We start from the raw sequence: 27,606 nt of genomic DNA, 5'->3' as shown, positions 1-27,606 counted from the left end.
CACACACACAAACACATATATATATATATACATATATATCATAGAAACACATTAATTTATCTGCATGGGGTTCATTTTTACTTTGGTTGAGAAAAACAGTGTTCCAGGAAAAGGGGCACTGATGTCCCAGTCCAATAGTAGGATGTTAGCATGATTATAGGGAACAAGCCATTTCATAATAGAGAATATGGAAGTGAGGGATATAAACTAAGAAACAGTAAGTGGGAGCAGTGTTATATTGGGCTTTATATTTCAAGCAAATGGGTATGTTCTTTTTACTAGAAATAAAGGGAAGTCCTGAAGTCTGTTGAACTGGGGAATGATATGGTCAGTCTGATTTTAGAAATATCAGCTTATTAGCTATATGATGAATGGCAGAAAATTGATATAGGGAGATAAACTGAATATTCCAACAATCCAACTTTTCAAATAGAAAATACTTAATATAAGTGTGTTTGATCAAATTAAATATTTCTCTGCAAAGCAAAATTTATGAAAATAAATGCCTTCATTTAAATTTTAAGATTTTATACATATTTGTGATGCTTTCTAAATTACTGACATCTAAAAATAATTAAAGTATTTAGCAAAATATATGCCCAAATGTTAGTTGTCTATATTAAAAAGATCGATTAAAGATAATCTTGTTTTGGAATTCTAATAATATGATGCTTTAATAGCATGAAATCTAAGGATGCAGTTTTGTTTGTGTCTGATTTAAACATGTTAGGCATTCTGAGAATGAGCTAAGTAAATTGAAAGGCTAAAAGGGAGCAATTTATAGCAATATATTTGTAAATTACTCCATATATTTTGGAAGTAGTTTGTATATCTAAAATAATGATGTTTCTTAAGACCTACAATGATAGTACTGATCAGCTTTCTTCTAAGTTCAAACATATCATACTTTTTTCCTACATTTAATTTCATATAATCAATTTTGGTTAACATAAACATCTGATCATTTTAAAATGAGACAACTAAATAAACTAAATAAATCAAAATAAATATTATTTTTTCTTTAATAATGTAGAATCAGCAATGGGAAAATTCTCACTGGGGAATTTCTAGATTTATCTATAACATTTGCTATATTGTCTTTATCTTCATTGCTTTCTGATGTTTCCTTCTAAAGTTTCATGCTTCGATGCTCCTAATGTACTTGTAAGGATTAATAAGAATATTCTTTTGGAATAAAGATCATTTATATCTTTTGTAAATCTAGTCAAAGTCATGTAATGAGTATGTCAGACAGGGTCCATCCAATACATTGAGGATATGTCTTGTCTTTTCCTAATGTTGTATGGATAATATAAGTATACATAGAATTTTACGTTATACTTCACAATTTGTTTTTGAACAACCCATCCATCTTTGTTTTTTTTTTCTTCTGATCATGTTTATAAGAAGATATTCTTTGTACTAATTCTCCTGGGCAATTCCTTATTTATGGAAGCTTGTAATATCCAATTAGTATAAATAAAACCATTAATTTTCCAAAAATTCTTTACTTCACTTTTTGCCCACAAATCTTATTTCCTGTCTTACTTCTCAGTGCCTGGAGATTCTTGACTGTCCTAGAACATTCAACTATATACTTGTGGTCTTCTCAAACTGTAATATTCCATGGCAGGCCTGATCTACTTCTTCCAACAAAGAGTTCTTCCTGGGGGTTCCATATAAAGAGGCCCAATTTCATCAATCATTCTTTTCTTTCTGTTTCTGAAATTTAAAACTCATGCCCATGTGCATGGATATCCTTATCCCTTCTTCTCCCCAATCCTTTTACACACAATGTTTTCTCTTATTAGAGTATGAGAACATTGAGAATAGAGATTGTCTTTCTTTCTATTTACATGTGTATTCACAGTAATTAAAACAGCTTCTGGCTCAAAATAAGCATTTAATATGTTCATTGTATTTACAATCACCACACTTCTTTAAATTGATTATTTTATTTTTATATAGTGGTACCAAGGTATATTTGTACTTTCTAACTTTGGGTGCATAGTTCTACTTAGGAATAGACTGAAGTTTGTAGTTTTGTTATCATATATCTGAGTGTGTATATTTATTTACATGAATGTAGATATGTGTGTATATATATGCACATGAATACATGGTGTATGTATTCATATATACATATAAATACATATTTATGCATGTATATATATGTACATATATATACACACACAATAACTGGGGTTTTGGGAGACATAACCGTATTTTCTAAGAAGGAGTCATCCTATCAGACAGTCTAAAATGAAGGCATTCATTTCCTCTACTTTATGGGTAGTGGTAGCCTCTTTTGGTTGGCTTTTTGTAACTTAAATTGCTGAGTGGGATAGAGAACCAAAGTCCTAGAGTAGAGAAGCACTCAGATGAGCTATCTAAAATTCCCTTTAAACAATTCTAAAATAACTTCAACTTGAATTATATTGAAGCAGAATCAATAATACATAGGGTGAAATAATTTTCTCAGCAAAAGACAACTTAAAAGGTCATCATGGATGGCTTATTTCATTGGGATGGGGTTTGATCAGGAAGTACTCTGCAACTGGCATTGGGAATCCTAAATTGGTGGTAGGACCAGCATATTCAGGAGCTTTAAACCTTTGGATGGTGGGGGATGGACAACTGGTCATATGGAAATTTCAACAGATACTTTGCTGCCACTGGTTTCAGAACCCTGATGAATTGTCCACATTCAATTCCAAGTTGTAGCCCCAAGGCCAGAAGGAGTGACAGCTTGTATGGTTAAAGAGTAAAAGAAGCAGTTGTCTCCATTTCAGGGTCAATAGGAGTGCTTATGGCCAATTAGTTAATGGGGAATAGAGACCCTTGTCTCCATTCCAAGGTAAAGGAATCCACTATCAACAAGAGCTATAGGATAACAAGTAACCTGGAGAAAGTCCCAGGGCCAGCAGTATTGCTAGGCCTGGGGGGCTATAGGGTAATAATATTCCTTTCTGGGTAATTATCAAGCCATAAGTCAAGAGGACCACACCTCTCCTTAGATCAAGCCACCCTAGAAACACTAAAAACCCATGAATCCTCAGAACTAGCTTTGAAAACATAAGCAAGAAAGGTATGAAGTTTGGGATAGTGGTCCCTAGATTCTTGCTAGATTCTTGGAGCTTTGAAGACTAAAAATTCTGTGACTGGGTTCTGGTTAAAAAAATAAATGTATTGATAAAGCTATCAATAAGAAATACATTCATTGGTCAATGATTGCTCTTGATGATCACAGGTAAATTCATTCAGCATATCAAGTAATTAAAAATAATTTTGGAAGCTAATTATTCATCCCTTCCCAAGACATCTTCAATTGCTAAATACCTAAAGAGGAAATGGACAATATTTTCCTAACCTGCCCCAATATTTTCATGACAATGGTAAAATCATATAACTGGAAATAGGATTCTGGTATCTACATGAAGAAATCAGGTTATTTTAAAACACTGCCTACCCCTTGATCCATACAACTACTGGGTTTGTAACCCAAAGAGATAATTTAAAAAATACATGTATAAAAATATTTATAGTCATGCTCATTGGAGTGGCAAAAAACTGTAAAATGAGCAGGTGTCCATTGATTAGGGAATGGCTGAACAAAGTGTGGTATTTCATGGTGATGGAATACTATTGTTTTAAAAGGAATAATGAACTGGAGGAATTCCATATTATGCTCAAGGCATTCATGCAGAATGAAAGGAGAAGAATGAGGAAAACATTGTACACAGAGATTGACACACTGTGACACAATCGAAGGCAATGGACTTCTCTACTAGCAGCACTGCAATGATCCTGGACAATTCTGAGGGACATATGATAAAGAACACTAACCATATCCAGAGTGTAAAGGTTAAAATTATGGTTGAGACTGAATGTAACAATTCTATTTGGTCGCCAAAGAATGTATTTTTAAAATCCTAATGAAACATCCAAACTCAGCTGGAAATTTTATGGTGATTTAAGTACAACAGGAGGAAGAAAATATTAGAGGAATAGAGAGAGAGAGAGGGAGAGAAGGAAAGGAGTTTAACTCAGCTCAGGCTGAGCGGAAGTGGGAGTTTAAGGCCCTGGAGAGTCAAGGCAAAGAAGGGAATCAATCCTTATCACTCACGTGACCAATCTGAAGGCAAGCTGTCTGTGGGACTCCTCTGAGCTAGAGCTCCAGGATTGAACTGAACTCTAGCCCTCTCCACAGGAAGTCACGAGAACTCCTGAGGCTGATCTCTACCTCACTTCCTGCATCTCACATGTGCCAATGGTGGCTCCAGGTTGATTTAGGAGAGCCCAGAGGTCTGTCCTTTTTTTGCACATTTCTGTTGAAGGCCATTTTCTCAGACAATTAAATCTTGAGTTTGCTACAGACCTTCCTAATCTTGTTAAACTGAGTAGGGTGGAAAATGCAGAGTTTCCAAGACCTGATTCTGTTATTCCAAGTATCTCCATTGTTATTGATCAGGAAATAGCTAAATCACAACTTCTAAAGAATGGTCTGATTAGGTTGGAATAGTTTTAAATTCACATTTCCCCCTGAGGCCTGAGGAAGACTAATCTCTCTAATAGGTCTTGTACACATACCAGCTATGAAATTACAATAGTTCTAGATAAGGGGGAAATAGGAGAGAGAGAGACAGCAAAAACAATATTCAAAGCCAATGAGGGGGCAGTCCCCTTTGGCATAACAGTGTATATTCAAAATAAATTTTCAATCAACCACACTCCTGTAGTGTAAGGGTTTAGGTATCTTTCTGCAAACAGTTCATTCTCTGGATTTAGGAGTTAGCAAGCTTCTTCTCTGAAGATCATTTTTGAACAAAAATTTAATCTTTGATTTTATGAAAATAACATTCCCCCTGAAGTGGATGTTAAAAAAATCCACTTCAGCTCAGGATGCATTGTTGAGTTATGGGGGGTATGAGTCAGTTATTAAAAGAATTCAAAAACAATAAAAACAAAACAAACAAAACAAAAAATATAAAGGAGGAAAACATGGAAGAAAGTTAAACTTTTGGGAGAAAGAGAAAAAAAATTCAAAATCAGAGTCAAAATACCAAAATCTATGTATATGAAATGTTGAATGAACAAGAATAAATGCATAATAGGTCATTGTGCAGGTCCAGTTTAAAATAATGTCTATCCCACAAGTCTGTAGGACAGAATGCAATAATATTTGTAGCCAAGACTACAGGAAGTTGTAATACTATCAGAAGGAAAAGGAACTAGAATTCTATTTTGATAGGGAAGCATCATTCCCTGGTCTGATTTTTCTCATTCTCAAGGATATAGAGAGCCAGCATGATAGTCAAACTTCACAAAGAGTGTAGGTATAAGGAAGTCCTATGACTTAACGCATGTCAAGCATTGCAACCTCAAGTCCACATTAGTATTTCATGTGTGCTCTTTTGGCACTATTCAGGTTAAGTCTGTGCTCTTTGTTTTTATCCCATTTCCTGGAATCAGACACAAACATTAATCATAGTCCCATAACATTTTATCAATAAATGGCAGGTTCCCATAGATTAAAGCTTTTGGGTATGCATCTATATTATAGCAAAAATATATATGTATATATACATATATATATATATACATATATATATATAAAACTTATATTAGTGCAGAAAAATAATATTTAGTTGTATGTAACTTTAGTACAAGAAATGAGGAAAGGGGGAAAATCAAATATTCTAATCAAAATAAAAGAAAAGCAATAATAAAAAATAAGGGAAAAAAGAAGAAAAAAATCAGGAATTCAATGTGTTCTTAAAAAACAGCATCCACATGTCAATGGATTATTATCTCCAATGCATGTGATAGGATACAGTCAATCAGTCTCAACAAAAGATGTTCTCTTTATATGTGAGCAATCAATCCAAGACTCCTTCTCTCCAACCTTTATGAATGCTGGAGTAGTTAAGAATATTTGGAATGGTCCCTCCCAGGAAGTCTGAGTTGCTCCAGCATGCTGGAAATTCTTAATATACACCTTGTCTCCTGGGTTCAGGTCATGAAGTGAAAGGTCTAGTGGTCCGGCTTGTATTGCAGTTCCATATTAATATAGTTCACGCAGTTTATTTTGTAATTCCTGTATATAGGAAGCAATGGTTGTATCTCCTCCTAATAGTGATGTATATGCTGGGGAGAAAGGCTTAGCCCGTATAGGCAGATGTCCAAAAAGCATCTCAAATGGTGAGATGTATAGGTCTCTTCTAAGCCTGCTTCTGAGATAAAATAGGGACAGAGGGAGAATTTCAGGCCATTTTAAATGGGTTTCAGTGAATAATTTGCAAATTATAGTTTTAAGTTCTTTATTCAACCTTTCAACTTGTCCTGAGCTCTGGGGATAATATGTAACATGGCATTTGGTAGTTATCCCCAAGCAAGAATATATTTGGTTTAAGACAGAATCATTAAAATGACTTCCTCTATCTGAATCACTATGTGCTGGCAGGCCAAAGAGAGGAATAATTTCTTTTAAAAGCACCTTAGCAACAAAAGCCCTTTTGGCTTGGGTCGCAGGAAATACTTTTGGCCATCTTGTCAGTTGATCTACTATGACTAGACAAAATTTATAATGTCTGGCCTTTGGCATTGTTATGAAAATCTGTAGGTGCTCAAAAGGTGTGTAAGCCAGTGGATGCCCACCAAAACCTATGACATGAAAGGTGTTTTGGTTATATGCCTGGCAGGTAGAGCAGGCTGAACACACTTTCGAGGCTATGGTAGTTATACTGGGGGTTATCCATACACTCTTAACAGAGTCCATGATGCCCTGGGTACCAAAGTGAACATTTTTATGAACAGATTGGCAAAATTGGTGATAGAAACTCTAGGGAACAGGGGTTTTCCTTCATATGACACCCATACTCCATTAATCTGTTTTGCTTTGAATTTTTGTTTCCATTTTTCCACTTCCTTTTCATTATAGAAAAGTAATACATTTAAATCATCAGTGGTTGTTAATGTTAAAATTAATTCAGGCCCTTCTATGGCTGCTAGCATTGCAGCAGTATCTGCTTGGTCATTTCCTCTAGAGACAGGGTCAGAGCCACCTGTATGGGCAGAGCAATGAACTACAGCTAGGACTTCAAGCAGTTTGAGAGCAGAAAGAACTTCATTAATAATTTCTGCATTAGCTATGGATTTTCCAGCTGAGGTTAAATATCCTCTCTGGAGCCATAGCATCCCGACTGAGTGACAAATGCCAAAAGCATAACTAGAATCCATATGGATTGTTGCCTTTTTACAGTTGGCAATTATATAGGCATGTTTCAAAGCTATGAGTTCTGCCCTTTGAGCTCTAATGTGAGAGGGCAGTTGTAAATCTCAAAATTTCTCAGACTTATGAATGTTAGGGGTTTCCCCCATTGGGAATCTTCTACTTAAAAAAATTCCCTAGCACATAGTGAGAATTCTACTTGAATGTGAGGGCTCCTTGCCTTGGGAATATCCCTACTCCACCCTACTTAAAACTGCTTTAGGACAGAAAACTCCTTCAGAGCAATGAAAGTGCTTTGATCCATGCTTATGGAAGGGACAGGAAGTTCTTTGAGTTATGACTATTTTAGAATTGATACAATGGGATACTGAGTACCTATAAAGGTGGGGCAACTTGTAAACTACTTAAACCTAAAAGGGTGATAACTTATTCAGAGGTTTTTTCTTAATGAAATTTGTAGACATAGCAGCATTTTTTCTGACTTACTAAAGAGATTAAAATTATTCAGCTGTGAATTCAAAATGGGCAGTCCTTTAGAAACATCTACAGTGATTGGTAGATGTAAGGACTTAGGGGAGATGACATAGGAGATTTTGCCCTTAAAAATAAGAGCTCAGAGAAGAGCTGGATCTGATTCTGAGGGAGCTCATTTTGAGAAGACTCATTCAGAGAGCGTGACTTCTGACTCTCATTCTGAAGAAGAGCTCCTTGAGGCTCTCCTCTGAGGGGCTCTGTCCCTCTGGGGTAGGAGCTCTGGAGGCTCTTGAGAGAGAGGCCCTTTGAAACAATCTCTGGCTGGAAGACTCTTTGAGGAAGGATGCTGGCCTGTTGTTACTAGAATCCCTGTTTAGTCAGACCTTGTGGTGAGTTATAAAAAACTGACTGATTTCTCTTTTAAGACTCAGGTCTACGCCATATTGGCTTGAGGCCCTTCATACTTATTCCTTTCTTACTCCCTCCCTCTTTCTTTGAATACTCATTGTATTGTTAATTAAAATCTCTATAAAACCCAATTGATTTGGATATTTGAATAATTGGGAATATTTCCCTGGCGACCACCTTATATTTGATTTTAAAACCCAAGACACTGTAGTGAAACATATTTCTGCAGTCAAATTTACTCACCCTGTCTTATATCTATCACAATTTATATCTTCCACTATTTTAATCACTAAATCACTACTCAACCATTTTAAATCTCACACAGTGAAGCTGACCACTCAGTGTCAAATTCTGTGACTACAGTAGCTCCAGTGTCACATATGTCATCTCTCATAAAAGAACAAATATCAGTAAATAAGACCAGATCTGAGTTGTTTAAGGGAGTGTCCAAGAGATCAGTTTGAGGCTTTTCTGCCATGGACACTAGTGTTTCAAAACTATGTAATTGTTCTCCTTAATTTGGTAAATCTGGAAGCAAGGTGGCAAGGTTAAGCATTGAACAGCCTTTTAAGGTAATGTTTTCATTGTTTAACAAGGTTATTTCATACCTTGTAATTAGCTGATCAGAAAATGCCTGTGTTCTATGTCTTAGCAACAATGATTCTACCTCATGTGGGAACATAATTGTTAGTGGGCATCCCAATACTAGATCAACTATTTTTGACACTAGTAAGGCTGTAGCAGCTACTCCTCTAAAACATGGTGGTGCTCCTGATGCTACTGGGTCCAGTTGGGTAGAATAATAAGCAATTGGGCACTGAGAAGTCCCCAAAGTCTGAGTTAAAACACCTGAAGCTACCCCTCTTCACTCACGTACATACAAAGTAAATGGCTTGTTGTAATCTGGGATGCATAGAGCAGGAGAAGACAGGATAGCCTTTTTTAGATCTGATAGAGCTGACAGGTGTTATGGTTCTAATTTTAGAGGCTCAGGGACAAAATCCTTTGTTAATGTTATAAAGGGGTTTAGTAATTTCCTCATAGGAAAGAATCCATTGTCTACAAAACCCTGTTGCTCCCAAAATTGCTCTCAACTGTTTCTTAGTGGTAGGAATGCTTAAATTTTGAATATTCTCAATTCGTTTGGGAGAAATAAAGCTGGCACCCACAGTCAGGGTGAACCCCAAATATTCTACTTTAGGGAGGCACCACTGAACCTTATCTTTTGAGATCTTATGCCCTCTTTTGTGCAATTGCAAAAGAAAGTGTTTGCTATCTTCCTGACTTACTTCCGCATCTGTTGAAGCCAAGAGTATATCATCTACGTATTTGATTAATTTGCTGTTATTAAATTTTAAATTTGCTTTTAAATTTATATTTGCATAAATAAGCTCAGGCTATCTACAAAACCTTGTGGCAAACAACTCCAGGAGTATTATCAGCCCTGCCAGGTGAAAGCAAAGATATGCCTGGAGTTCTCATGTATGGGAGTGGAACAAAAGGCTGACCACAAGTCTACTAATGTAAAGTATGTATCTGTGCTAGGAATAGAAGAAATAATAGTATTGATGTTAGAAACTATGGAGTGTTTCTTTATAACATAATTGTTCACAGCCCTCAAATCCTGTATGGATCTATAGAGGTGTTTGCCATCTTTTTGTTTTTTTTGTTTTTTAAATGGACAGAATGGGTGTGTTATATTCAGATTTACAAGGGATTATTATTCTCTGTGCAATTAATGAGTTAATTACTGGGGTAATTCCCTCAATTGCCTCTTTTGAGAGGTGATTCTGAGGAATGGAAGGATGTGGGCTAGATTTAGTTTTTATCTGCACAGGAACAGCTGGCTTGATTAAGCCTACATAGGAAGAAGATGTGGCCCAAAGAGACTCTGGTATATCTTCAGGTATTACAAAGGTGGGATGTTCTTTTTCTTCCTGACCCTTTGAGAGAATTACACAGGTAGTAAATTTAACAATTCCTCTGGTCCTTCCAATGATAATGAACCATCTGGGGAGCAAGTTATCCTGGCTCTGAGTTTGCATAGAAGGTCCCTCCCCAGCAAATTTAAAGGGGAGTCAGGTGTCAAAAGGAAGGAATGTTGTACCTCTAGGGGTCCTACAGACACCATTCTATGGGAAAGTTTTTTATTAACTCTTTGGGGTATTCCTGATACTCCCATTACATTCTCTGAGCCAATACAATAACAATGTAAATCAGGTGTTCACTTTAATACACACCAGGAAGCCCCAGTGTCTAAAAGAAAGGCATAATAGGTATTATCCACCTTTAAAGAAACATGGGGTTCATTAGTATGGGGGGATAGTGGATAGGGATAATGGGTAGTGGGAGATCAGATTCCAGAAAATCAAAGGTTTTTCCCTCTGATTCCTGTGCCCCACTCCCCCCCTGAACACCTTCATTGTGTTTGGGAAATTCCTTGGGCACCCCCCTGAAAGGCATTCCCCCCAAAGGGCATTATAGTTAGTAGTTTTTGGATGAGCACCACTTAAGTTATATTGTTGTGGAGTCATTGTTTTGAGTTATCATTATCCCAATATCTATTCCTATACTTATCATTCCTAAAGTTGTGGTTTCCATTATCATCATTACAGTGATTTCTATAATTACACTTCTGTAGTTGGTATTAAACTGCAGATTCCTTCTAAGAGACTTGAGTAAATTTCTACATTCTGTGGCCCTTTTTCTCACAGAATTAGCAAGTAACAGGGGAATTCAGGTCAAGATGGTGGCTTAGAGGAAGCAAAATTTCAGACCTCTGAAAACCCTTCCTTACTGAACACAAACTGAATCCTCCTAAGGGACTGAAATTCAAACTTAACAACAGGACAGAGCCTGGGAACCCTCCTTCTGGACTCTGATCAAGGGTCTAAGGGGTAGGCAGAAGGAAGGTCCCAGGACCCCTCCCCCCCCCAACCCAGAGAGCTGAGCCCACAGAAGCAGCTGGAACCTCAGGGCCGGCAAAAAGGCCTCAGGGCCAGCTATTGTGAAGGGCACACCTTGAAAGCAACCTGAGCCAGTCTTTGGGGGCATCCAACACAGAAGGCAGGGAAACAGTGAGAGAAGGGGGGCTCCATCTGAGTCTCACAAGAGGTTTTTGCTCCAGCCCAGCTGAACCTAATCACATCAGGAGACCTCAGAGCTCAGGGAGGCCAGGACCCCTCCCCACTTAGAGTGAAGGGTCTTCTGAAAGGACAGATACCTTGGGCTGCAATGGGGTTGCTCCAAAGGGTGTACCTTAAAGTAACCTGGGCCAGTCTGGGGACATCGAACACAGACAGCAGTGGAGGTTTTTGCTTCGGGGCACATCCAGACCAACACAGCTGAACATAATCCCATCGGGAGCCTTCAGAGCTCAGGGAGGGCAGGACCTCTACCCGTTAGAGTGCAGGATCTTCTGAAAATACAGAAACCTCAGGGGTGGCAAAGGAACTGAGGTACCTTGTGGACAGTGCTGTGCCAGACTCAGAGCATGGAAGTAAGTCAGCAGAGAAACAACTGGAGAGAACTGAGAGCAGTAACACCTGAAACACCGGGAGGCAGGGGAGGGCAGACACTGGGCTTCCCCGGGAAGACAGTGCAGCTGTGGAGAATGGACAATTTGCCTGGGGCTAAAGCCTTGGACCATCAGACAGATACACTAAGAGCCAGTCCTCCTTACTCAGATATCTGACTGGAAAGGGGAAGAAAATCCATAGAGATGGAAAACAGTACCGAAGTGCAAAAGACTCCAAAAACCAAGAAAAGCAAGAAGAAGGGGGTGACTTTGGACACATTTTATGGAGCAAAAATACAAAATACTGAGGACATAGAAGAAGAAACACAAACAAATGCTCCAAAACCTTCCAAAGGAAATGGAAATTCTCCACAAACTCTTGAAAAATTTAAATCGGAAATCATCAAAAAGGTGGAAGCCTTCTGGCAGGAAAAATGGGAAACAATGCAAAAGGAACTCAGCAATATGAGAGACCAAAATATGCAAAATGCAGAAATAGCCCTAAGCCTTAAAAACAGGTCAGATAAAACTGAAAAGAAAAACCAGTCTTTAAAGGTCAGAATCAGGCAACTGGAAGACAATAATCTTTCGAAAGTACAAGAATTAATAAAGCAAAGTCAAAAGACTAAAGAATTAGAAGACAACATAAAATATCTCACTGACAAGGTGACAGACATGGAAAACAGAGGAAGGAGAGACAATCTGAGAATTATTGACTTACCAGAAAAGCCAGAAATAAAAAGTAATTTTGATATCATAATACATGTACATGATATCATCAAAGAATACTGCCCAGAGATTCTAGAGAAAGGGAACAAAATATTCACTGAAAAAGTTCATAGAACACCCTCTACGCTAAATCCCTAAAAGACAACTTCCAGGAATGTAATTGCCAAATTCCAAAGCTTCCAAGCAAAAGAAAAAATCTTACAAGAAGCCATAAAGAGACAAATTAAAAATATAAAGGAACACCAATCAGGACCACACAGGACCTAGCAATTTCCACTCTGAACAACCATAAGGCATGGAACATGACATTCAGAAAAGCAAGAGAGCTGGATCTTCAACCACAAATCAGCCATACATCAAAACTGACTATATACTTCCAGGGGAAAGTATGGGCATTCAACAGAATACAAGATTTCCAAGCTTTTGTAAAGAAAAGACCAGAGCTCTGTGGAAAGTTTGATATGCAAAGAAAAAGAGCAAGAGAAACATGAAAAGGTTAATATGAAGGAATAGGAAAAGGAGAAAAAGGTTATCTTTTTCTTTTCTTCAAACTCTCTTCTATGAGGACTACATTTATATCAGTTTATATATATATATATATATATATATATATATATATATATATATATATTAACATGTGGGGGAAATGTAATGTGTAACTCTCAAAAATTGTATGCATCATTAGAGTAGTAAGAAGAATCATTCATAGGGAAGGTTTGGGGCATCAAAATGATATGGAGAAAGGGGGGTATAGAAATAAAAAGGGAGGGGGGAATTATTGATGTTACTAAGAAATATTCCAAGAAATAAGAAAAAAACTAAATAGAATAATCTTTCTCACACAAAGATACACATGGGAAGGGGAGGGGAAGAATTCTCCTATAAGGAGAGGAAGAGAGTTTTTACTTAAACCTTACTATAAGTGAAATCAACTCTGAGAGGGAAGAGCATTCAGATCCATTGTGATCTTGAATTTTATTTTATCCAACGGGGTAAGGGAGAAGGAAAAAACCAAGGGGGGTAGGAGAGGAGGGAACACAAAAAGGGAGGGAAGAAGAGGGGGGTGGGGAAGGAAATAAAAAGGGAGGGGCTAGAAAGGGAAACATATCAATGGAGGGGACTAGGGGGACTGATTTAAAGTAAATCATGGGCTTAAAATGTTATAGCTAAAGAAGAAAGGTCAGAATTAGTGGAGGATATCAAAATGCCAGGGAGTCCACAAGTGACAATCATAAAGTGACACCCATAAAACATAGACAAATAACAGAATGGATTAGAATTCAAAACCCTACCATATGTTGTCTTCAAGAAACACACATGAGGCGGGTAGACACTCACAATGTTAGAATTAAAGGATGGAGTAAGACCTTTGGGGCCTCAACTGATAGAAAGAAGGCAGGATTTGCAATCATGATATCTGACAAAGCCAAAGCACAAGTAGACCTGATCAAAAGGGATAGGGAAGGTAAATATATTTTGTTAAAAGGGAATATAGACAATGAGGAAATATAACTAATCAACATGAATGCACAAAATGGCATAGCACCCAAATTTCTAATAGATAAACTAGAAGAATTGAAGGAGGAAATAGACAGTAAAACCATATTAGTGGGAGATCTGAACCAACCACTATCAAATTTAGATAAATCAAATCAACAAATAAATAAGAAAGAGGTAAAAGAAGTGAATGAAATCTTTAAAAAATAGAGTTAATAGATATATGGAGAAAAATAAACAGGGACAAAAAGGAATAAACCTTCTTCTCAGCACCACATGGCACATTCACAAAGATTGACCATATACTAGGTCACAGAAACATGGCATACAGATGCAGAAAAGCAGAAATAATAAATGCAGACTTTTCAGATCATAAGGCAATAAAAACAATGATCACTAAGTGTACATGGAGAACCAAATAAAAAATAATTGTAAATTAAATAATATGATGATCCAAAATTGTTTAATTAGAGAACAAATCATAGAAACAATTAATAATTTAATTGAGAAAAATGACAATGTTGAGAAATCCTTTCAAACATTATGGGATGCAGCCAAAACAGTAATCAGAGCAAAATTCATATCCATGAGTGCATATATTAACAAACTAGGGAGGGCATTGATCAATGAATAGGAAATGCAAATAAAACAACTTGAAAGCAAACAAATTAAAAACTCCCAGAAGAAAAGCAAACTAGACATCCTAAAAATTAAGGGAGAAATTAATAAAATCAAAAGTGACAGAACTAATGAGTTAATAAACAAGACGGGAAGCTGGTACTTTGAAACAAACAGAAAAATAGACAAAGTAATGGTCAATCTAATTTAAAACAGAAAAGAATAAAAGCAAATTAACAGAATCAAAGATGAAAAGGGGGACATCACCTACAATGTAGAGTAAATTAAGGCAATCATTAAAAATCACTTTGTCCAATGATATGGCAATACATATACCAATCTAGGTGACATGGATGAATATTTAAAAAATATAAACTGCCTAGACTAACAGAAGTAGAAATAGTATTCATAAATAATCCCATATCAGAAAATGAAATCCAACAGGCCATCAAAGAACTCCCTAAGAAAAGATCTCCAGGGCCTGATGGATTCACAAGTGAATTCTATCGACCATTCAAAGAACAACTATTCCCAATACTATAAAAAACTATTTGACATAATAAGCAAAGAGGGAGTTCGACCAAATTCCTTTCCTGACACAAAGATGGTACTGATTCAAAAACCAGGCAGATAAAAATCAGAGAAAGAAAATTATAGACCAATCTCCCTATTGAATATAGATACAAAAATCTTAAATAGGATACTAGCAAATAGACTCCAGCAAGTGATCAGAAGGGTAATCCACCATGATCAAGTAGGATTTATACCAGGGATGCAGGGTTGGTTCAATATTAGGAAAACCATCCACATAATTGACCACATCAACAAGTAAACCAACAAAAATCACATGATTATTTCAATAGATGCAGAAAAAGCCTTTGATAAAATACAACACCCATTCCTATTAAAAACACTAGAAAGCATAGGAATAGAAGGGTCATTCCTAAAAATAATAAACAGTATATATCTAAAACCATCAGCTAATATCATCTGCAATGGGGATAAACTAGATGCATCCCCATTAAGATCAGGAGTGAAATAAGGATGTCCATTATCACCTCTATTATTTGACATTGTACTAGTAACACTAGTAGTAGCAATTAGAGAAGAAAAAGAAATTGAAGGCATTTAAATTGGCAAGGAGTAGACTAAGTTATTCCTCTTTGTAGATGATATGATGGTCTACCTAAAGAATCCTAGAGATTCAACCAAAAAGTAAATTGAAATAATCAAAAATTTTAGCAAAGTTGCAGGATACAAAATAAACCAGCATAAGTCATCAGTATTTCTGTATATTTCCAACACAGCTCAGCAGCAAGAACTAGAAAGGGAAATTCCATTCAAAATCACCTTACATAAAACAAATTACCTAGGAATCTATCTCCCGAGACAAACACAGGAACTATATGAACACAACTATAAAACACTGCACACAACTAAAACTAGACTTGAGCAATTGGGAAAACATTAACTGCTCATGGGTAGGATGAACGAATATAATTAAAATGAGCATCTTACCCAAACTTATTTATTTATTTATTGCCATACCCATTGAACTTCCAAAAAATTCTTTACTGATTAAGAAAAAAAAAACATAACAAAGTTCATTTGGGAGAACAAAGGATCAAGGATATTCAGGGAAATAATGAAAAAAATACATAGGAAAGGGGCCTTGCAGTCCCAGATCTCAAAATATATTACAAAGCAGCAGTCATCAAAATGATTTGGTACTGGCTAAGAGACAGAAAGGAGGATCAGTGGAATAGACTTGGGGCAAGTGACCTCAGAAAGACAGTATATGATAAACCCAAAGATCCCAGCTTTTGGGACAAAAATCCACTATTTGATAAAAACTGCTGGGAAAATTGGAAGACAGTGTGGGAGAGATTAGGGTTGGATCAACACCTCACACCCTACACCAAGATAAATTCAAAATGGGTGAATGACTTGAACATAAAGAAGGAAACTATGAGTAAATTAGGCAATCACAGAATAGTATACATGTCAGACCTTTGGGAATGTAAAGACTTTAAAACCGCATGACTTAGAAAGAGTCACAAAATGTAAAATAAAAAATTTTGACTACATCAAATTAAAAAGCTTTTGTACAAACGAAACTAATGTACCTAAAATCAGAAGGGAAGCAAGAAATTGGGAAACAATCTTCATAAAAACCTCTGATAAAGGTTTAATTACTCAGATTTACAAAGAACTAAATTAATTGTACAAAAATCCAAGCCATTCTCCAATTGACAAATGGGCAAGGGACATGAATAGGCAGATTTCAGATAAAGAAATCAATAATTTTAATGAGCAAATGAAAAAAGTTCTAAATCTCTTATAATCAGAGAGATGCAAATCAAAACAACTCTGAGTTATCACCTCACACCTCGCAGATTGGGTAACATGCCAGCAAAGAAAGTAATGAATGCTGGAGGGTATGTGGCAAAGTAGGGTCATTAATTCATTCTTGGTGGGGTTGTGAATTGATCGAACCATTCTGGAGTGCAATTTGGAACTATGCCCAAAGGGCGATAAAGACTGTCTACCCTTTGATCCAGCCATAGCACTGCTGGGTTTGTACCCCAAAGAGATAATAAGGAAAAAGACTTGTACATGAATATTCATAGCTGCACTCTTTATGGTGGCCAAAAATTGGAAAATGAGGGGATGTCTTTCAATTGGAGAATGGCTGAACAAATTGTGGTATCTGTTGGTGATGGTATACTATTGTGCTAAAAGGAATAATAAAGTGGAGGAATTCCATGGAGACTGGAACAACTTCCAGGAAGTGATAACGAGTAAAAGGAGCAGAACCAGTAAAACATTGTACACCAAGAGTGATACACTGTGGTACAGTCAATTGTAATGGAATTCTCCATCAGTGTCAATGCAATGTCCCTGAACAATCTGCAGGGATCTAGGAGAAAAAAAAACACTATTCACAAGCAGAGGACAAATTGTGAGAGTAAAACACTGAGAAAAAGCAACTTCTTGACTACAGGGGTTGAGGGGGTATGTCTGAGGAGAGACTCTAAATGAACACTCTAATGGAAATACCAACAACATGGAAATGGGTTCTAATAAAGAACACATGTGATACCCAGTGGAATTGCGCGTTGGCTAGGGAAGAGATGTGAGGGGAGGGAAAGAAAATGATCTTTGTCTCCAATGAATAATGTTTGGAAATGATCAAATAAAATAATGTTAAAAAAAAAGAGTTGGCAAGTAACAAATCGACTATTAGATTCTTTGAGAGGGGCAAGTGCCATTGGTTGAGTATCATGCCCTCTTTCCAGTTTTTCAAACTTATCTGTCAAAAATGTCTATTATTTCTATATTTTTTCTATAATATCATTATTCTCTTCCTCCTTTTCTTTGTTTCCCTTTGAAACATATGAATCTCTTTTCCGCAATTCTTCAAGGTCCATCTTTGGCCATCTTTGGCAATGTGTTCTAAAATAATCTCTAATTGCTTTTCAAGAGTTAGTGACAAAGTGCTTTCTAATTGTTCTTAATCTATTTTCTTTAGATAGGACAAAATCCAGGTATCTACCCCCAAACTCGATTATTCTGTCCATGAATCTGGAGGGTATCTCTTCATTTTTTTTAATCTTTTCAAATTCTGTTCACTTCTCTGTACTGTCTGCACATTCTCTCATTGCGGTTAGGATGACCTCTCTACAATGGTATAGTTGTAAAAGATCCTCTGAGTCATTATAGTCCCATTCTGGATCCAGAGATGGCCAATGTGCTGCATTGAGCCCCCGGCTTTCGTTGACATGAGAAATTATTTTATTTTTCTCACGTTCAGTTAAAAAAGTCTGTAGCAAGTATTCAATGTCTTTGTAAGACAGATCATATTGAAAAAAATATGTCATCTTTTTCGTTACCAGAAAGGGATCGTGTTCATATATGGGAACATTTCATGTAAATTCATTTATTTCTTGGAGAGTAAACAGTATATTGTGCCTTAAAGTCACCACATTCCCATTCTGTCCTATTTCAGGTACTTCTCTTAGAGAAAATAGTCCTGTAGTTGAATTTTGTACCTGTGGATCATTTAGACTAGGATGAGTTTCTGTAGGAGGATGAGATCTCCTTTGGGCTGGAATTTGGTTTTCTGTAGGAGAAGGAACATGAGAAACTGGGATTGCAGGGGAAGGGTTTGGGGGATTAAATTCAGCCAAAATTTATTGACCATGAGAGACCCAGTCAGTTAGCTGAGCTATAGGGAAGGTGTTTCCCATCTCAATTTTCAGAAGGAAATTTCTTCATTCAAAGGTTCTGAAACAGGTCTGTTTCTGGTAGTGTGGATATTTGCCAATTGATCCTATAAGAAACATTTAAGTTTTCTAATTGGGCTTGCACATTCTCTTGAATGTTTTTTATGTCCTCAATTTTTTTAGTGTTTTTTTTTCTGAATTTCAGCTTCAATTAATTTTTTTTATGTTAGCATCTCTAACCACAGTGCTGAGGAGTATAAAAATGACATTACCTAATAATATAAAAAATTGGAGGTATGCTGTATTCCTCAATGTCCCTAATTCTTTGACCACTATGTAAATGTCAAAGAATGTAGTATTCATTTACATATATGTATATATATATGCATATATATTGTAATAATCTTTCTAGTGGCCTTCACAAAACACATGGGGAGCAGGACAAAGCCAAAATTTTCTACAGGTTTTCCCCACTCTTAATCTAGGCATATATTCCCTAAGGGAAAGGAGATTTAGAAATAGCTCTCCCAGCCAGGACCTTAGGGCCCTGTTGCTAATATTTAAAACAGCTATGTTCTATCTAATTTAAGGAGAGAGGGAGGAATGAAAAAAATTCCAAGTTTACTTACCTTTTCAGGTGATCAAAATATGCTATAAAAAGGAATAGTCACAGTAGAAAAAAAAAGGTTTAAGAAAGGTAAGAAGATTGAAGGTATTTCGTCACAACCTACATGGTCAGACAAACTGTAAGGGTTAAAATTATGGTTGAGACTGAATGTAATAATTATATTTGGTAGCCAAGGAATTTATTTTTAAAATCCTAATGAAACACCCAGCTGGAATTTTTATGGTGATTTAATTGCAATAGGAGAAAGAAAATATTAGAGGAATAGAGAGAGAGGGAGAGAAGAAAAGGAATTTAACTCAGTTCAGGCTGAGTCAAAGCGGGAGTTTAAGGCCCTGGAGAGCAAAGGCAGAGAAGGGAATCAGTCCTCATCATTCATTTGACCGATCTTAAGAAAAGCTGTCTGTGGGGCTCCTCCAAGCTAGAGCTCCAGGATCGAAGTGAACTCTATCCCTCTCCACAAGAAGTCATGAGAACTCCTGAGGCTGTTCTCTACCTCACTTCCTGCGTCTCACATATGCCATTGGTAGCTCCAGGTTGACTTAGGAGAGTCCAGAGGTCTGTCCTTTTTTTTGCACATTTCTGTTGAAGGCCATTTTCTCAGATAATTAAATCTTGAGTTTGATGCAGACCTTCCTAATCTTGATAAATGTGAGATTTAAAATGGTTGAGGTCTTAAACTGTAGTGATTAAAATAGTGGAAGTTATAAATTGTGATAGATACAAGAGAGGGTCAGTAAATTTGACCACAGAAATATGTTTCAATACAGTGTCTTGGGCTTTAAAATCAAATATAAGGTGGTCGCCAGGGAAATATTCCCAATTATTCAAATACCCAAGTCAATTGGGTTTTATAGAGATTTTAATTAACAATACAATGAGTAATCAAAGAAAGAGGGAGACAGTAAGAAAGGAATAAATATGAAGGGCCTCAAGCCAATATGGCCTAGACCTGAGTCTTAAAAGAGAAATCAGTCAGTTTTTTATAACTCACCACAAGGTCTGAGTAACAAGGATACTAGTGACACCAGGCTAGCGTCCTTCCTCAAAGAGTCTTCCAGCGAGAGATTGTTTCAAAGGGCCTCTCTCTCAAGAGCCTCCAGAGCTCCTACCCTAGAGGGACAGAGCCCCTTAGAGGAGCTCCTCAAGGAACTCTCCTTTAGAATGAGAGTCAGAAATCGAGATCTCTGAATGAGATCCAAGCTCTTATTTTTAAGGCAAAATTTCCTCTGTCATGTCCCCTAAGTCCTTACATCTACCAATCACTGTAGATGTTTCTAAAGGACCACCCATTTTGAATTCACAGCTGAGTAGTTTTTATCTCTTTAGTAAGTCAGAAAAAAATGCTGCTATATCTACAAATTTCATTAAGAAAAAACCTCTGAATAATTTATCACCCTTTTAGGTTTAAGTAATTTACAAGTTGCCCCACCTTTATAGGTACTTAGTATCCCATTGTATCAATTCTAAAACAGTCATGACTCAAAGAACTTCCTGTCTCTTCCATAAGCATGGATTAAGGCACTTTCATTGCTCTGAAGGAGTTTTCTGTCCTAAAGCAGTTTTAAGTAGGGTGGAGTAGGGATATTCCCAAGGCAAGGAGTTTTCACACTTAAGTAGAATTCTCACTATCTGCTAGGGAATTTTTTTAAGTAGAAGATTCCCCAATGGAGAAATTTCCAACATTCATAAAGTCTGAGAAATTTTAAGGTTTACATAAACTGAGTAGGGTAGAGAATGCAGTTTCCAAGACCTGATTCTGTTATTCCAAGTATCTCCATTGTTACTGGTCAGGAAATAGCTAAATCACATCTTCTAAAGAATGGTCTGATTAGGGTGGAATAGTTTTAAAATTCACAAGAGAAAGAACTGTGGGAGTAAAAATCCAGAAAGTAAACATGTGTTTGATCACATTGTTATGTCTAGTTAAAACTGCCTTTAACTACTAACCCCTAAAGGGGGACTCACAGGTATCTCCTAGACATATTTGGCCAAAACTAACTTTTGTTTACTTATCCCAATTTTATAAGCTGCTTTGGAGCAAAGAATGCAAGGGCATGAGATGTACATTCCTAGATCTGTGAATAGAAAGGAATGAGTAAAATGAATTTAAAAAATATTAAGCAGTATTAGAAATAATTATATGCTATGCCATATGTAAATAATCTCCTCAGAGAAGAGTCCAAATTTAATATAAATTTAAAGTTGGGAAAAATCAAAGATCAAGAAACAAATACAGAAGAAGACAACAATATCAAAGGAGGAATAAATTAAATCTCAAAGAAAAATATGAATTAGGTATCAACCCAATAAGAATCTAGAAAATTTTTAAAGAGGATTTTAAAATAATATAAGAGAAAGAGGAAAAATTGGGAAAATACATGAATGTGATGCAAAAAAAAATATAAAAGAGAATCAACAACCTAATAAAGGAGACACCAAAACACTGAAGGAAGTAACATCTTAAATATGGAATTGGTCAAATGATAATTGAGGCACCAAAATCTAATGAATACAACTGCTTGTTAAAAAAAAATGAATTCATTTAGTTAATTAAGTTAGAATATTTTTTGATGATTACATGATTCATGCTATTTCCCTCTTCTCCTCCCTCCTCCATCCCAAAGCCATCAAGCACTTCCACTGGATTTTACATGTATCATTAAGATTGCTTTAAAAGCAACATTGGCTAAATTTAAAGAAAAAGATAGACAAAAATTCACTAAAGAAAATAACTTTTTAAAAATTAGAATTGTGCAAGGGGAAACTAAGGATTCCAAAATACATAAGAAATAAAACATAGTCAGAAGAATAGACATCAAAGAAAATCCAAATATCTTATTGGTAAAACAATTTCTCTGGAGAATTGATTAAGGAGTAATAATTTGAGAATTATCAAAGTATCTGAAAACTATAAGCCACTAATATGTTTTGAGCATTTGTCTACCAGTAGGATTTAAAAAAAAACAAAACAAAATCAAAAGAAATAGTAATCATTTTCCTCTTAGTTTTGAGCCATTTTCCAGTAATTTCTCAATATTTGTGATCCTATTTGAGGTTTGATCTGCAAAGATTCTATAATGGTTTCAATTTATTTCTCCAATTCATTTTACAGATGATAAAACAGAGGCAATTGGGGTTAATTTACTTTCCCAAGATTACACAGCAACTAAATGTCTGAGCTAAGTTTTGAACAAGCAAACAATAGTTTTCCTGACTCTGGGTCGAATGCTTTATGAACCATGGCAGCTATCTGCCCAATTATTTCCTAGCATATTCCTAAGTTGTTTTCCAAAATCTTTGGCCTATTTTATTTTTAGGTTAACCCAAAGTATATTAGTGTTTATTTCTTTTTGTGGAGGCCCTTCAGCATTGATAAATCCCATCTTTTGACATCTTTGACAATTCAATATATGTCAGATATCATAGTGATTTTGAGTCATCTATCTCTTCTTATTAATGAATTGGCATGAACTTTCATTTTATTTTTTATTAATTTACAATTAGATTTAGAATGATTTATTTCATTGCACAAGCCACTTGTCTTCCTTAAAATGGTTTAATTTAATATTTTATTAGTCATTATGTATCTTAAATGACTTTCTATAAAGAATCAGTTATTTAAGTATGTGCCAGGCACTGTGATATGTTCTGAGAATAAAAAGAAAGGCAAAAGAAAGCACATATCCTTGAGGAGTTCACAATATTATGGCAGAACCTGATCAGAACTATTTGAAATGTTATTTTTTAATCATTTTCACTACTTCACATCTTATTATTCTTGTATTAATTTTATTCATATAAATTTCAGTTTCATATAAGAAAATGTTTCATCAATATTTTCTCTTATTACATGTTCTATCCTGACAAATGGCTGTGAAAGTTACTTAATATGATTCTCTTCTTGTCATTTAAATTGTAGACTTTTTTTTTTAATATTCTGCCTATATCTGTTTGAAGTTTATTGTGATATGTATTAAGAAATGTAGGTTCAAAAATATTTCTGCTAAACTAAATTGAAGTTGTCAGTAATTTATGTCAAATAGAGAATTCATCATTAAATAATTATCAATCACTGAGGTATTCCCTCCTTATCCAACCTCTTCTATCTTTGCATTTTAATCAGTTTCAAAACATTTTGATTCTTCCTACTTTATTTCATTATTATATGTGGGTTTAGTTTTTAAGGGACTAAAGTTCCCTCTATCTTTTAATATTTTAACCTGATGCTTCAAAAGGTGATAAAAATATAAAAATGAAATAAATATTAGGACTGAAGCTTTTTTATTTTGAAAAGTATTTCAAAATATATTTCAATTTTAAAGCATTCCTAAGAGTATAGAAGTATGTCAGTTATATAGAACTGCCATGAAATTAAGAATTTCTTCTAAGTGAATTTTCCACATACTTTAAATCTTATTTCTTTAAGTGTAAATGTTATATATGTAAAATGTATGTTATACATAGTACATCAAAATAATAACATAACTATATAATTAATTTCAAATTATGTCAAGGGTTTTAATTCAATCTAATAAGAAATGCTATATGTTTTCATTTAAAATAAATAAATAAATTGAAACTAGTTATAACTGTAATGGCCATAAATGCAGATTCATTGAAATGTCTATTTAAATTCATACTACTATAATTTTTCACATAGTGATTTAATGAAGGAATCTTTAGATTTATTGGTATCTAATGGATATTGGCCTGGCCTTGACATGTAGGTCCTTCAAAATTAAGTCATATGATGTAAGAATTATAATAGTCTAAATAAATTCCACCTAATTAATATGTGATCAAATGTTTATATAATTGAAGAACTATTTTTAGTATTTTTTACTGAGACATTTTAATGAATAAAATATATTTGTGAAATGAAATTTCTCTCTCGACTTAATGAATTCAATCTTTCATCTTCTTGTTGACAAGAAGAAATATCAGATAATATTTAATATAAATATTATATTATACTTTTTGACATATTTATAATTTTAACAATATTGTTTTGCAAAAGGATTTGAAAATGATCAAATAGCATTCAGAATAAACTTTGATTAACTCAAAATGTTTGTTGGCATATTCATATATACATACCTATGTTTATTTATATGTAATACATAGGCACACACATGTTTTTTTTTTTTCCTCTTAGACAAAAATAATCACTTATTCTTTGCAGGTTTTCAAGGAAATGTAAATAAATGCCTGGAGAGTGAATTACACTATCCACTTGGTAACTTGATTTGACAAAACTGACAATATGTTGAAGTGCTATTTTTACTGCAAGTTTTAAGTTCATTGTCTTGTACAGACAGCATTAAAATCAACAGGAAAGAAAAAGCAACAGTATTGCTTAGTGCATTCAGAGAAATGGTATTTGGTTTAACCTTAGCAATGTCAAATGAGTTGATGGTTCATTTGTCCATAGCCATTTAGAATTTGTAAAGCAATCGGTAAACAATGGAGTCTGCCTAGTTAGTTTGTTTCAGAACATTCTACTTCAAGGATCATTTAGGGCGAGGGGAAGGTCAAACATTCTTTTTATTTCCCTTTCTCCTTTTGGTATTTCTTTTTTTTACCTTTTCTTTATTTTTTATATAGTTGCTATTTAATAGTGGCACCCAAATTACATAAAACATCCTTTAGTTTCCTTTAAGAAGGATTTTCTCAGAATAGGCATGGAGTTGAACACTGTTCCACACCAAAAGAAAGAGTTATAGAAGCTAATTGGAAATGTTATAGAGTGAACTGACTATTCTTAGCTTTTATTATTTCTAGAAACAGAATAGGTCCTTAATAAATGTTTATTGCTTATCCATAGACTATCAACGATTCCTTATATGGGAAATACCTCCTCCTATAAAATCTGAAGTCTAAAGCTAGATTAACATAAAATGTGTTCCATTTGGAAGGGAATTATTTTGAACCAATAAGGGCTATACTTTTGATTAATGATTCAATGTAGGCATACAAATTTATAAAAATAATATTTTAAAATCTGGCTTGCTTGGATAAAAAAGTCAAGATGTTTACAATATAAGAACAAACACAAACACAAAGAATCTAACAAAAAAGATTTGCGATACTAAGGCAGGAATGCTGACCTTGCCTACTTTACCTGGTGTTTTCATCTGTGAACTTCAAAAACTACTCCCCCCTACTCAGGCCATACTTTAGAAGATTTGATTTAGCTATTTCCTGATTGTAACAATGGAGATACTTGATCAGGAATGTCTTGGGAACTTTACATTGATCCATCCTACTTAGTCTAACAAGGTCACGGATATCTGCACCCATATTTAAGGATTAAGTATCTAGGAGAATGGCCTTTGACAGACATGTGCAGAAGCAGCTGACAGACCCCTGGGCTATCCTAAGTCAATCTAAGCTACCATTGGTACAGATAAGATGCAGGAAAGTGACATAAAACCATCTGTATAGGAGTGTCACTTCCTCCCTTCACTCTCTTTCTCCAGAGAGGTGGATCTGGCTGATCACTTCCTGTGAGCAGCTGGGTACCAGTTCGATCCTGGAACTCAGCCTGGAGAAGCTCACTCAGACAGCTTCCTTGAAACGATCTTGTGGTGAGTGATTAGACTGACTTCCTTTTCCCTTGGGCTCAGGGAGGCCCCTTTGGTCAAGGCCTTTAACTCCTACCTGGCTCAGCCTGAGCTGGAGAAGTTTAAATTAACTCTTTCCTCTCCCTTGCTCTTCTCCTTAATTCCTTCTCTCTATATTAATTAACATCACCATAATTTCCAGCTGACTTGGGTATTTTATTATTTGGGATATCCTATGGTAAACAATTAATTTAGATTTTTAAGTCACAATGCTAAAATTATCCTTTTCCCATCCTCATTGTGTTTATGTCTAACTCTGAAAATATTTTCTGGCTTCTGTGTCTTTCATTCTAGCTTTTCACTAAGAATTGTAAAAATGGGTCTTGGGAAAATAAAATCATAATCAGAAATGCTCAGTCAATTACCAGGAATTTAATAATCTCAGTGATTTAGTTATTATTAAATTCAAACAGATTACAACCCCAAATTCCCAGTGATCTCTTAAGAAGACATATAAAGTTTAGTTATATACCTTGATACTTTTTCACTGGATCTTTTGGTATTCTTGGCCCTCATAAATTCCTGAATATTCTATTTTCTCTGCTTTTCTTGACACTACGTTCTCTCCTATTTGCCTGATTACTTTTTTCCAAGTTTCTCATTTATTATCCTGGATATCATCATCTCCCAGATATGGTCATTTCCTAAAGAGTTATACCAGGGTTTTTCCTCTTCTCTTCATATTCCAATATTCGATGATTTATCTGCTCCTATGAATTTAATTATCTTCTCTAGAATATCTCCCAAATAACTATATCTTTTTCTCCCTTCCATTTGTAAACCTTAAAATTTCTTAGACTTGTGAATGTTGGAAATTTTACCATTGGAATGTGAACCCCATTGGCAAGGGAGGTTCCTCCTCCTCCCTTCTTAAGATTACTTTAGGACAGAAACCTTTTGCTGAACAATGAAAAGAGCTGCAGCATAGATCAAAATTTAATTATTCCAATCTCCACCCTACTCAGGGTAACAGGATTTAGGAAGGGCTGTAGCAAAGGATCAAGATTTAATTATTTGAGAATATGACCTTCAACAGACATGTGCAAAGCCACAGACCTCTGGGTGGTCCTGGGTTAAGCTAGAGCCACCATTGGCACAGGGAAGACATGGACAGTGATTGGTAGATGTGAGAACTGAGGGGAGGGAACTTGGATGGTTTCCTTAAAGATAGCAGAGTCTGAGGACTAAGTGGATGGTTGGAGAGGTTTTTGCTCGGAGAGGTGGTGCTCTGAGAAGCTTGCTCTGAAGGAAGCTGGAGGTGGAGGCTCCTGAGACTGTTTCTCCATTTTGGTCACATGAGTGATAGGGACTGATCTCTTTTCTTTGCCTCAGCTATCTAAGGGCTTGGGCCTTTTGGCTCAGCCTAAACAGAAGGGGTATTTAAGCCCTATTCCCTTCTCTCCCCTTTCTCTCTCCCTCTCTCTCTCTATCTCTAATACCTTTCTTCCTCCTGTTTGTAATTAAACTCCATAAAAGGTTGACTGCTGACTTGAGTTTTCATTTAGGAATTACATAGCTGAATTCCTTGGCGACCTTAAATTAATATATATCACTCTTTTAAAGTGATTTCCTTGTCACATTTGTGGCTGACCACATGGGAGTCTAAAGAATTCTCTCAATAAACTTCTGAAATTCCTTGCCTTTTTACTCTACCA

The sequence above is a fragment of the Monodelphis domestica genome, chromosome 2, assembly GCF_027887165.1.
Source record: "Monodelphis domestica isolate mMonDom1 chromosome 2, mMonDom1.pri, whole genome shotgun sequence".
Lineage (NCBI taxonomy): Eukaryota > Metazoa > Chordata > Mammalia > Didelphimorphia > Didelphidae > Monodelphis > Monodelphis domestica.
This window is presented reverse-complemented; position numbering follows the sequence as displayed.